The sequence below is a fragment of the Falco peregrinus genome, chromosome 4, assembly GCF_023634155.1.
Source record: "Falco peregrinus isolate bFalPer1 chromosome 4, bFalPer1.pri, whole genome shotgun sequence".
NCBI lineage: Eukaryota > Metazoa > Chordata > Aves > Falconiformes > Falconidae > Falco > Falco peregrinus.
In genome coordinates this window covers 39,220,386-39,233,004 of record NC_073724.1, presented here as the reverse complement: position 1 = coordinate 39,233,004, position 12,619 = coordinate 39,220,386, and the positions used below count along the sequence as shown (strand labels likewise).

Genomic DNA, 12,619 nt, shown 5'->3' with positions numbered 1-12,619 from the left:
ATGTAACCACAGGGGTTCCAAAGCTGTGGCCAAAACAAAGACTTCCCTTCTGCAAGGTGCTGTAGACAGCTTTGCAAGGAATTGCTGCCCTATGGACATCGGTTGGTGTAAGTGGGCAGGGTGGTCTTTCACACCTCACAGGGTATCCACAGATGCAGAGAAGACTCTGACTGGATTTCCAGCAGACCCCAGGGTCTCACTCTCGCTGATTACAAGAAAGAAAACTAGATCAGAGGGAAACATTAGAAATACCTTTAAACAGAGAAACCAATGAGACACCTGCATTAACTGAAGAGGCAATAATATTTCGTGGGAGTGTGGGGAATATGTTTCATACTGCAAAGTCTCAGCTATTGGGACACAATTTTATCTGTGTCACCGTGCACTGTGTTACTGCCTGCAGACCCCCTATGTACAATGGCACTGCTTGCAAAGGCTTGAATGCAAATGGTAGTGAAGCTTTTGTTGAATCCCAGTGACAACAGAGAAAAGCAAGGTGCTCATTTCCCTTCCATCCATCCTCTGGGTCAGCCATGGTATGTGCCGCCACTTATCTATAAGCCAGCTAGCAGAGCTGCCAGCAAAATGTACCTGCTCTATTGCTCATGCCTCTGGTTTGCAATGGATTTCTGAATTTGCGGAGCCCCTCTGATGTCCTCTGCTGGAGCTTCAGATCTCATGGAAGTCAAATTCAGCCTCTGGCTCAGCTCCCTTGCAGGCAATGCATGAACCTGAGGCGCTTGGGCCAAGCCCCAAGGAGGGAGGCAGAGGGGAGGCCCTGCAGCACCCTCAGTGAGGTCATTGTCCTGCCTGGTCCCCGGCCCCTCAGGCACTGCTTAAAGCAGTGTGGAGAGCCACGCAGCCTGTGCCTGCTCAGGGTAAGCCTCAGCGCCCTGGGCTGCACGGCCACCTTGCAGGGCTTCGGGGTCAGGGACCGATTTTCTGCCATGGTTTTTGGCTGCTCTCAGAGGCATTGCTGGGTGTTCACAGCTGACATGGCTGCACATGGAGGTCCTGCTGCAGGTCACACAAGGGGTGGTTCAGTGCCCAGCATGAGCTGGCACATGAGAAAATCCCCTCGCAGAGGGAGCAGGGACCGCAGACACCGGCTGTGCTGGGGAGCGGCTGTCACAGGCAGTGCTGGCAGTGCTGCCTGCCTCTGCCAAGCGTGCTGCATGCAGCACAGCTGCTGCCCCACAGCTGGACTGATGCGTGCACAGGGAAGCGCGGGAGCGGGCATGGGGCATGGAGGGAGCGGCCAAGTGAGACCTCAGCTCAGACTTTCTCCAGGTTTCAGAGGGATTAGCCGCATGGCAGTGTTTTTTAAGCCGTTTTAGTCTTTCATTACGTGCATTGCAGTGCAGCTGCTCACTCAATTTCAGAGGGCGTGCAAAACTCAGCTCCGACTCCTGAGGCTGGAAAAAAATGACAAACCACCTTTTCCCATAGCTGTGTGGACAATTTCCCTCACTGAGTGAATTCACAGCGCCTTACTTGAGACATCCCATACACCTTAGACCAGGCTAACTGCTGCAGCCTCCCTAAAGCCACTGAGATATCAGCACAACCAGTCTGTGGTTTGCTACCGTAACACAAGTGGTCCCGTTTTGGCCGAGGGAGAAGTAACACTCACGTGGGATGGCGAGGCCCCTTTGCTCAGACAGCCTGTGTGCAGTGCTGGGCCAGGCATGCAAGAAAGGACAGGCTGCTTTAAGACCTTCCTCCGCTGCTGAGGCAGCTGGAGCTGGACCGACGCCCGGGTATAAACCAAAGCAGCTTCACAACTGTTCTAATTTATGTCCAATTGCCAGTGGCCCCGGGACATTTATGTCAGCCGTGGCTCAACCAGCTGTAACAGCATCCTGGTTTCTCCTCCCAGTGCTCACTGCTTTTTCTGGTGGCTGAGAGCGATCGGGTGCAAGTGGCCCCGGCACAGGTGCCTCTCAGCAGATAGCTCTTTAGGGCATCTGTGCTGCTCAACCCAGTACCTTCTGGCCAGGTTAATAACCTGTGTTTCCACCCCCCCTGGATGAAAAGCGCTTCCTACTCATACTGTACGTGTGACGGTGCTTCACTATCTATATCTGTACATATGACGTGAGCAGCAAACTCCTCTGCAAACCACCCACAAATCACCCTGGAGTCAAAAAGCCCAATCACAAAGACTACAAAGAAAAATGAAAAGCGCCGTCTGAAACTCAGAAATAGACGATGTACAGTAATTTTTCCCGTCTCTCTGCCTTTGCTGGAATTAATCAACAATCTCTGCCTGCAATTGCTGGGAGTAATTTATTTCAAGAAATGCAAAGAAAGAGCGTTTAGGATAAATATTTAAATTTCCTCTTCCAACCCATCCTATTCTCAATCATTGTTTGTGTTCAATTCAGTCAGCTATGCATAAGCTGATGCTCATTCTCCGTGCTCTGGATATTTACATATTTTTTTTCTGTACTGAATCTCTGATCCCTAAGTCCTTGGGTGGGGAAAGAACTATGTAAGTAAACCCCCCTCAGGGACTGAATTCGGAGTGAGAATACATAGGGTCACCTAGGGCATGGAGAAATCCTCACAGATGGGGGTGGTACTCCCATATGCATGTCAGTACCTGCCCTTTTTCCACTTACTCCTCCTCTCCCTAGGATGGTGAAAGTAGTGGTACTGAGGAGAGGGCAACAGTGTAAGAAAAAATGCAAAAAGCTTGCTACTGGAAGGTGTAGTGTGCCAAGCTGTATGGTCCACATAAAAAATGAGATTGGAGTTTGTTGAAAAAACCCCATGCAAAACCTTTACTGATATGGGAACTATTTTTAAATATTTTGCTGTTTTTTTGTTTTGGGTTGGTTTTTTTTTTTAATAGGAAAATCATTTAAATCGAGCTGTGGGAATAATCAAACAAAAGAGCATAAACTTCAAAGGCAGTGCTTTGTATCTTTCAAACTGAGAAGTCTGAAAGAGGAAGAAGAGAGAGTAAACGATTAATTCTGATCTGAGATTGTTCATGCATGTGGAGGACGTGGGTTTCCCCTGGCTTCCCGGAGCCAAACATCTATAAACAGGGTCTGGAGGGGCCCTGGCTGACCTCCCCCCTAACCTGCGCCGCCCCACCACGGCCGCGCTTCCCCCTTTGGTGAGCTCTAATTAGCTTGTGCCAACAGAGGTTTGAACCAGAGCAGGGCGGGGGAAAGTAATATATAAACTTTAAAGACAGCTCATCCACCACGTGCAATTTGTATTTTACACCTCATGAATTTTAACAGCTGAAGTTATAACTTAGCTGTTAACCCGCTGTGTGCTGGCACATCTGCCTTGGCGGTCCAAGGACGGAGGCCGTGCCAGCACGTCGCCACAGCTGCAGCTTGCCCCACCGCAGAGAGGCTTTCCTTGCACCGCTCCCCTCCCTCGGCAAGCAGGGCTGGGGTGGAGGTTTTCCTTTCCTTGCCTTCTCCCCCAGCTCTAGCGCTGCAGCAGCCAGCAGGAATTCCTTTTTCTTCCTCCTAAAAAAGCCCAGCCACTTGTTCAAGCCCTTCCTTTCACGCACATTCAGGCTGAGTATTTGAGTAGCAAATGCCCTCCAGATACCACTAATCGGCTGCCTAAAAACAAAATAACAAACATAAAAAGGCAGATGACTGCAGCACAGAGTTAAAAATCACTGCACTGCTGGCAGGCTTTGCACATAGCCCTAGCTGGACGGCTACATGCTTGATCTTCTGTGACTGTCATTTACGCTGTTATTAAAAATTGTTGTTGTGTCTCTAAAACAACACCTCGAAACACTTGGTGGAATCATAGAGAAGTTGGCTTTTTTTATAACATGAAAACTGCACATGGAGGTGAGAGCTGGGACCTCTGCTCCCTGGTGGTGTTTCATTACAGGCATCGAGACTATTAAACCAATTTCCTCGCGCTTGGGTGTGAGGTGTTTGTTGGATTTCCCCAGCCGAACAAACCAGCTTAGAAGCCTGCAATTCATTAGGCAAGTTATCAGGCAACAGCCTCCCCTGCTCTCTCTTTGCCATGCCTGCAATCCCTAACTTGCAGCTTGCTTTTTTCCCAATTTGATACCGCAGGAGCCAGATTCAAAATCTGTGCTTAGTTGAGTGCAAGTTGCTGTGTGAGCAGGAACTGGCAGTGCTGCCTGCAGCCCTGTGGGTTCAGCCCCTGCTCCCCAGCCCTCTGCAGCCACCGGGGATGGCTATAAATGAATGAAGTCAGGTAGCGGCATAGCTGCGGCAGCCCAGAGCTCTGCCGGGACTGCCCTGTGCTCCACGGCAGGGTTATCGGTCACGCTGGCAGCCAGGAGCAGTGGGAGCTGGCTGGGAGTGAGCTTAGCTATCTGGAGGGCATGGTGCAGATGTACCCCCATGGCCAGCCAGCCTGATGTGCGCTGTCAGACCTAAGTGAGCTGTCAGCCCCTTAGCTAGCACACTCTAGCAACGTCTTAAAGTGAGATGATGCTTTAAGACAACATCTTAAAGTGTCTTAAAGGCAAGACAATGTGTCCCTTAATGCAACCTAAACTAGCCAAATCTGGCTTAGGGTTGCACATCAACACCCCCTTTCAGAGGCTGGCAGCAGGGATGTGTTCCCAACAGTCCTCCTCTATGTCCCGGTTGCCACAGAGCTGTGCTGAACTTCTTTAATTTTCAGTCTGTACAGAATTTCTGATGAAGGGGAAAAGCCTGAAAACCGCTGCTGAGGACTTGCTTTCTTCTGCTGTGCTGAGAGGGACCCTCGGGAGCTGTCAGTAGGCCAGAGATTCAGAGCCACGAGCTACCACCCAGCCTGAAGGTGTCAGAGGAAAACAGTACATGGGGTCAATTTTTATCATCTCTCATCAAATTCAGAATCACAGATGAACCAAGCCCCACACTGCTGTCCTGGAGGCCTGATGATTTTGCAGGAGGCTGTGCTGACTGCCTGTACATCCAGCTGCTGCCTGCTCCCCCCTCCTTGAACAAGAAGCAGGGAAAACCAGCAGGCGCTGAGGTCTGTGTGGCTGTAGCTGGACAGTTACCGATGCTGGAGTCTGCAAGACTTCTGCTGAGGCACGGCACACTCCTGGGAGCATCCCTCCCAGGGGAAAATCTGGTCTTTTGGGAGAGCTGCCATGAGGCAGGGATGGGCTCCCCCTCCCCTCTGTCTCTCCTTTTACCCTTCCTTTGGGTAAGGTTATGACAGCGGATGACAAAGAAGCTGCGGATGCTTGTTGGTGCTGTGCTGTGCTGTGCACTGACGCTGGCGCTCGGTAGTGCAGGAAGGCCTTTTCTTCCAGGCCTTTGCATTTGCAATTTGAATTTAATCCCGTGAGCTAAAGATAGCTCTGGCTCGCCTATTGTTCCTCCAGCTGGCAACAGCTTTATTTCTTTGATGCTTTCAGTTCTCGGTTGTTTCCAAGGAACTGGCAGAGACACTTTTAATACAGAGCCTGTCCCAGCCCTGTATCACGCCGACCACTGCATTCACCCTCCTGGCCCTCCCTTTGGTGCTCTGCCTCCCGCTGGCGAGGTCTCCCGCAGGGGCTGCAAGTCTCCTTCTTGCTGACACGAGCTTTGTCTGCACATACCCATGATATCACCCCCCACATCCCCTGGCTGGCTTCAGGGCTGCTCTGCAATGGCTCCTCCAGGAGCTGGAGTCTTCCTCGGGAACAGACCTTTCACGAAAGCCTTGCTCGGGTATTTCTTAATTAGCCTTACTACTTGTTACTCCACCAGAAGAAGTAAGTGATGTGATCCTTTCCTATATTCTTGGTGGCTATTGGGGTTCATCTGGGTAACTCTCTAACCCATCCTTTTTACGTGTTTCTTTGGTAAGGATTTAGTCATCATTTATTTCAGGAGCTTTCTGTGTCGCATCAGCTGAGGAACTGCATGCTCTGCAAGGTCACTGAATGCATGTTTGTCTCTCAAGTAGTCTGAACAATGATTTGAAGTGAATTAATGTCAGTAAGCTCTCATCTCTGATTGCTTAGGTTTGTATTTGGTGTATGTGCATCACACATGTATGTATCATATGTATCATACATGTTGTGCTGTGTATGTGATTTGACGCCTTCTAATTTCAGGGACAAAAACTATGTGCTTTTCCAAGAACTGAATTTGGGACTGTTCCATGCTAATTCATGTTGTTAATTAGCTATAGCAGGCAGCCAATAAAGCAACATAAATGATTTCAGGTTCCTTAGGAAATATGCCAATACAAACGCAAATACCGATTTAGATGTGGAATTTTTGCAGCGCCTCTCAGTGAAACTCATTCATTAAATTAAATAAACGCGAAATGGTTGCAGGCTGCTGATGAACAGTTTGTGAACTGGAAAAGGGAGCACACTGGATCAGTAAATCCCTCCTTGGGCATATCAGCAGCTCTCATCCCACCGGCAGGAAGGGTGGGGAGAGCCGTGCCTCGCTGAGGGCAGCAGCCAGCCTCCCAGCACCGCAAGCTGCAGCGGAGATTTCCTGGCTCTGGCAGGAAGCGCTGCTGGTTCGTACCGCTGGCGTGCCGCCCAAAGGCTTGCCTGCTGTCATAAGGCACAGAGCTGCAAGGAACTGCGTGGGAGATGAATTAAAAAAAGAAGAAGAAGAAGAAGGAAAAAATAAAGTCAGGTTCCAGAAGTGTTCAACAGGGACACTTCCTTTCCCACAGAAGAAAAAGCCGTTCCTATGTGCAGGCAATATTGCAGAAATCGAACACAGCACAAGGGGAAATCTGCTTCTGGGCTCCCAGGCAAACTAAGGGGAGTATCTGCAGCCTATTCCCCCTTTTCTGGAGATCATCCTAGTGCCACAGAAGACTGCATCTGAGTGAATTATATAAATACTGCTTTTAAAAGACTTTTCTCCCCTCAACCCTGCCCCAGTTCCTGGTTTGGCACAGAATGGGGAATCTCAAATGAAAGCACTCTGCAGTAAAGCACCAACTGTTTGGAAAACTGGCTGTGCAGGAGTGGAAGGAGTGCAGATATTGGGGATCAGACACTTCAGCAGAATGGAAGCAGAATATGAGAAGTTTTCCAAGAGTGGGTTACCAAGTGGCCTTAGGGACAAACGCCAAAAATATTAGTTATGCTCTCAATCATGTGTGTCTTGGCCTTTGCATGGCTTGCAACCCTAGGACTGGGAATCGGATCTCCCCCTGCAGCCTCTGGGACTTCTCCCACACAGCTGCTTGGGTGCTTTTCTCCAGGTCCCAGGCATGTCAGACTGCGAGGAGCTTTATTTTGTCCCTGATGGCAAAGGAAGCAGACACAGGAAGTCTTGATTGTCTTGATACAGTTGTTGCTAAATAGTTGTTCACATCAGACACAATTTCAGTATCCCCAAGGTGCTCCAGGAAATACGTGTACCTGTGCTTTACAGGTCACTGCTGTACTGAGTCCATGCTAGGCCTGCAAGTATATCCACCTGGCACCCCTTAAAAGAAAAATAACACACTGAAGCAATTTTTTATCATCAATATTACACAGGGTAACTAAAGCCTTTGTGGTCGGACTTCAGTCTGTGATCACTAGCAGGCACAAAAACTTAGCGGAAAAGGACATGTCTGACAGAAAGAAAAATAAGGGTCTTCTCCCTATTGGGAGCCTTGAGGAAGACATTATATTTGAGGAGCTAGTGACATTGAGCAAGCCATGTCTGCTTTACTGGGGCCTGTCCTGGGGAGGCTGCAGACCCATGTACGCAGCAACATGAGGGAAAATGCTGAGATGGATATTGGTGTCACTGGTGGTGTGCTCTGGCAGACATCCTGAAAGACAGAGTGTCCCTACCTGTCGGAAGAATATAATATGATTTTTTTTGTCATGTGAGGTTAAAGGCACCATGCTACAGGAGGGAGACCCATCCCCTCACTGATGCAATCTGCAGTCTGTGCTGTGGCTATTCAGCTGGAGGCCAACCGATGCAGCACGTATGTGGGGTTCCCAGCATCTGAAAGGACATAATAATTACTTTATCTTTGTATTCCTCTTCTTATTTTATCTTATTAATAAAGCAATATCATCATTACACTACCTGCTGTCATGCCTTTCTTACTGACATCCAGAGAGAGACCCCTGCACCTCCCTGTGCAGAATGCCCTCTGATTCCCCTTGATGTCCCTCAGAGGGGCTTATCCACGAGGAGTTGGTCCAGAGTCTTGCAGCCTAAAGAAGACGGAGGTCTGCGCAGACTCGGGACAGGAGCTCTGCTCAGGAGGCATACAGAGAGGGCAGAGTGCAGGCAGCCGTGTAGGCAGCGCGTTGCTGCTTCGTGTGCATGTGATGGGAGTGAGGGTGCGAAGCCATGAGGGCGCACAGGGGTCTGGACAGCTAGATCCAGGCAATGGGGCCGCTAATTCAATCCTCCCACTTTACAAGGAGAAACAGCTGTTGCTGCCACTGCAGACAGTGCACGCAGGAAAGCCATGGTGTTGGCTTCCCAGCCCGGGTGATCCTCCTCCTCCCAGACCGCCGCCTGCCAGGATGAATCACGCTTGCTGCTGGAGCTGGGGCTTGGTCCCGTGCCAGGAACGTACTCCAGAGGGAGACCGCAGAGAAATACAGAATAATTTGCAAATCCATAAACCGCCCCCCCCCGTTGCTTCTCAGTAGGGGTCTCTCAGCAGGTGCCAGAGTGTGTAGCAGGTGTCACCTGCCTGTGCGTGCTCCCAGGGGACAGACCCCTGCGCCAGGTGACCTGGCAGGCCCGTGGTGTGCCGGGGACAGGCTGTGAACGCCCGAGTACATCGCTGCCAGTAGCTGCCTGTGCACGGGATGGGGCTGCTTCTGCCACTGGACCTTGTGAGCCATTAGCCTGAGCGCATGGTAACATGGTGCCGCAAGCATAGAGGAACCCTGCTAGCCATAAAATGGCACAGAAGACCCCCAGGAGTCTTGTATAACAGAATGGTAGAGTGTAATGAATAGTCAGACATATGGTAAAAATGAATTAATGTCGAGTTGCCATCCACTCTGCCATTTTTTGCTTTCAGTTTCCCTGCTGTGCCTGTCTCCTGGCATCACTGAATCTTGATTCAGGGACAGGCAGCCAAGTAGCTTCCTGTGAAGCCAACATCACATCCTAAGTTGGCCAACAACTTGGTAGTGCTTTCTCCTGGCTCCATCTGGCTGGGACTCTCTTGCCTGGCCTGGTGGAGAGTGACCCAGCCTCACTGGCACGGGTCTGCATCTCCTCCCCTCTGGTGGGGAGTCACCTGCCCTCAGGAGATGCCACCTGATGTGGAGCCCAAGTGCCTTCAAGCAGGAGCTGCTGTGAGCACATCAAAGCAAGTCCTGGGTCTCAGGCCTCATCACCTGCAGACACAGTGGCCTGAATCCAAGACTGCAGGAGGTTCACCTGGAGCTCCTGGAGAACTCTGTGGATGAGGTGCAATGGTTTGTTTGTTGTCTGGGCAATGCGTCAGTTTCAGCAGACAATGTCCTGGCAGAGTAAGGCAGAAAGGTCCAGTCTGGTGGAGCAAACTTGCAGGAATGACTTTTGAGAGCCTGTATTGCTACAGGCAGCACCAGGGCATACAAATGGGTATATGTGCACGTATGAGTGCATGTGTGAATGCAAGTGCTTTGAGTAATCCTAATTTTCCCACCAAGAAGAAAAAAGAGTTACATGTGCCATAAGTCAGTTTAGGCACTGTGAGGACATGCTAAAAACTTCACAGCCTAGTCCAAGAATTGTACTAGAAAAGGGCAGGAATGTCACGCTCTGCCTTCCTGCTGCAGCCTGTCCTTCCACAGGCATCTCTTCTACTGCACACAGCACAGATGGGCTTCCTCCAAAACGACCGTGCTGCTTCTTTGCCCTTGGCTGGAACTGCTGCTGTATATGTCCCAACTTGAACAGGCCTCAGGAGGTAAAACAGAGGAGCAGGAGTGCAGATGAGCAGCTGTGCAGGCAGGGGCTGCTCTCTGCCATGGGTGTGTGGGGAGCCTGCCTGCCTGCCTGCCTGCCTGCGGGTGCAGCTGGAGGAGCAGTTTGGTGGCAGCACTGAAGGATGAGGTGGGCGTTTGCATGTGCGTGTGTGAACGCATGCATGCGTGCCTGCGACAGAATATGGAAATGCTTGTGTTACAAGAGTGAAAGAGGAGCTACAGCCCAGAGACACATATTTGGCTGGAGCTATGCCAAAGCCTCTTCGTGCTTCTGGGTATCTCTGTTCTGGAGAGGGGAGCATCACACCCGCTTGCCTCACCACAACACCCGCAGCCTTTCGCAATGCCTGGGAGGCAGTGCAGTTTTAATCAACGCTCCTCGCTGAAAGCCAGCCTCTTCTTTTTCAGTCAAAAGTCCTCACTGACTTAGAAACAGCTGTCGTGGTACAGCTCCTATTCTTGGATTTCTTGGAAAAAAGGGAGTGCTTGTAGGGGCTAAAGGGCAGGAGACAGAGGTTGGGGAATTGTGCTCTGCTGCTGGCTCAGCCGCTGACTTCTCGTGTGATGGGAGAGAAGTCACTTATTTTTTATATTAAATAGGAGGTGGGGAGAGAAAGGAAGAGAGGAAGGGGACAGTGTTGTTAAGCAACCTTTGTGAAACAATTTAAAATCCACAGTGGAAAAAGCCATAAATGTCACATCACATTCATTACTGAGCAGCGGCAGCCACAGCTATGGCTCACAGATAGCCACTGTGGCCAGGCCAGCCTTGGCTGGCTGCTCCCCTGCCGCCAGGACCTGTCCCTCCCATTACCGCCTCCCGAAGTCATTTTTATTATCTAGCAATCACCTGTGACCCTGAGATATTTTTAATGCCTGCATTTTTAGTGCTGTTCTGCGGGCGTGGGGCTGCTCAGCCGGGCAGCCTCCTCCCCCCTTGGGAGCCAGTGCTCCCGCCCCAGTGCAGGCAGCCTGCTCCTGCTGCCCACAGCAGAGATCAGACACAGCAGCAGCTGGGGAAACAATTGGTGCCAAATTAGAGCGGCTCTTCAAGTAATTGACTGATGGAGCAGCGCGCCTACTTCAAAAAAAAAAAAAAAAAATAAAATACCCCAGTTTCGCAGTATGAGTCACCGGGATGTTTGTGCTCTGAGCTGTTTAAGAGTCAGCCCACGGTGGAGGTCAGGGGACGGAGCTGTTTTGCTCTGTGCTGCTGAGGCTGGCCCCTCTCCTGGGAAAAGCCCGGGGTTTGCCCAGCCCTGCCGGGGAAGAGCGGCGAGATGCTCCAGTGGTGCAACCCGGCCCCACGAAACTCAGCTCCCCTCTGACCATGCGCTCAGCCCCCGGCTCCCGCGGGCTGGGGGTGAGACCCCCGGTAGGGCAGCCGGACACTCACAGCTACTGACACACCGGCAGCCACCGAGACAGCTCTCGGTGGTTTTAGTCAAGAAGTCAGGAGGGGGAGCTTCCTGCAGACCCGGGCTAACCCCGCACGCTCCCCGGCCCCGTGCCGTGGCGCTCGCTGGCACGGTGGGTCCTGCCAGCAGCCAGACCCCCAGCCCCGGAGCAGTGCTGAGCATTCCAGCCACAGGGGACAGGAAATCTGACCTTAGGCTCTTTAAAGACCACATAGATGAGTTTCCCCCTGCTTTCCACCCACCATTAACACTTTCACAGCTTTCTTGCAGGAAATAGCGTTACAGAAAATGAGAGCAGCGACAGTTTCACATTATTACAGGGCTCTGGGAGCTGGGGCAGCAACAAAACCTCCTGGTATCCTGACACAAGAAATAGAAATTATTTCTGAAGTTCATGCCGTACCGTGTGGGCAGTCAAAACCAGCAGTAAGATACTCTCACTCATTTTCTTTCCCACCCTTTCTAGTGGAAAGAGGAAAGAAGATTTCTGCATGTTGCAGGTATTGTCATTATTATAATTTAACCTGGTATTTAAGGAAAAAAATCTAAGCAAGCCAAACTGCTTCAGGGAACTACCCAAAGCCTTCCTTGACTGTCAAAGAGGTGGCTCTGAGCGTAGTGAGTTGTTGAAGGGGTAAGGATGTCCTTCATCATTGTGTTGCGCCTTGTCTTCCAGCTCTACTCCCAAAGGGGTGAGAGATGACCAGGTTCAAAACAGGCTGGCCCTTCCATGCTTGCTGGCATCAGTCTTCTCCTCTGGAGCAAAATACAGAGCAAAAATTCATCCTGAGTTTTCCATACAAAACTTTGGGCCTGGCTTCTGAAGCCAGGCTGCAAACAAACAGAGCATGAGACAATCGCTGTGGTCAGTGCACAGCCATGGGCTGTTCCCAGACGTGACCTGCCCTTTGCTTTCCAGGGGCTTTTGCTTCGCCCTGCTCAATGTCAGAGCAGTATGCCCTCACCCTGCTGCTCTCCACAAGCCTGGTTTTCAGGCAGCTCCCAAAGCCCTTTGTAGTTCAAAGTATTTTGTTTGAGGCTTTTCTTTTTGGACTGTCAGAGCAACCCAAGTAACGTGGGCTGCAAAGCCAGGCAGCTGAGCGCAGTTCTTCGTACTCTCCTGTTTCCTTATCGCTGATGTCTAGCCCTTATATATTTTTCATGGAAGACTGTGCTGATGGTGCAAAGGTGCCTCCTTGCCTTCCCCCAGGTCTGATTGTTTTTTCTGGTTTTGCGTACAAGGGGGTTAATTAGAAGCTGGCATCTCCCCCCACCCCCACCCACCCACCCACCCCAGCTCATGTGGAAAGGGATCTGGAGCCAGCAGCTA

General features: G+C 50.9%; 1 long non-coding RNA gene across 1 annotated transcript; it reads left to right on the top strand.

Moving 5' to 3' along the window:
* Positions 1–4,773: 4,773 nt before the first annotated feature.
* LOC129784411 (uncharacterized) lies at positions 4,774–8,009 on the top strand. Its single transcript, XR_008747123.1, has 2 exons — positions 4,774–5,678; positions 5,841–8,009. It is a non-coding gene; the product is annotated as an uncharacterized LOC129784411 (long non-coding RNA).
* The last annotated feature ends 4,610 nt before the right edge of the window (positions 8,010–12,619 follow it).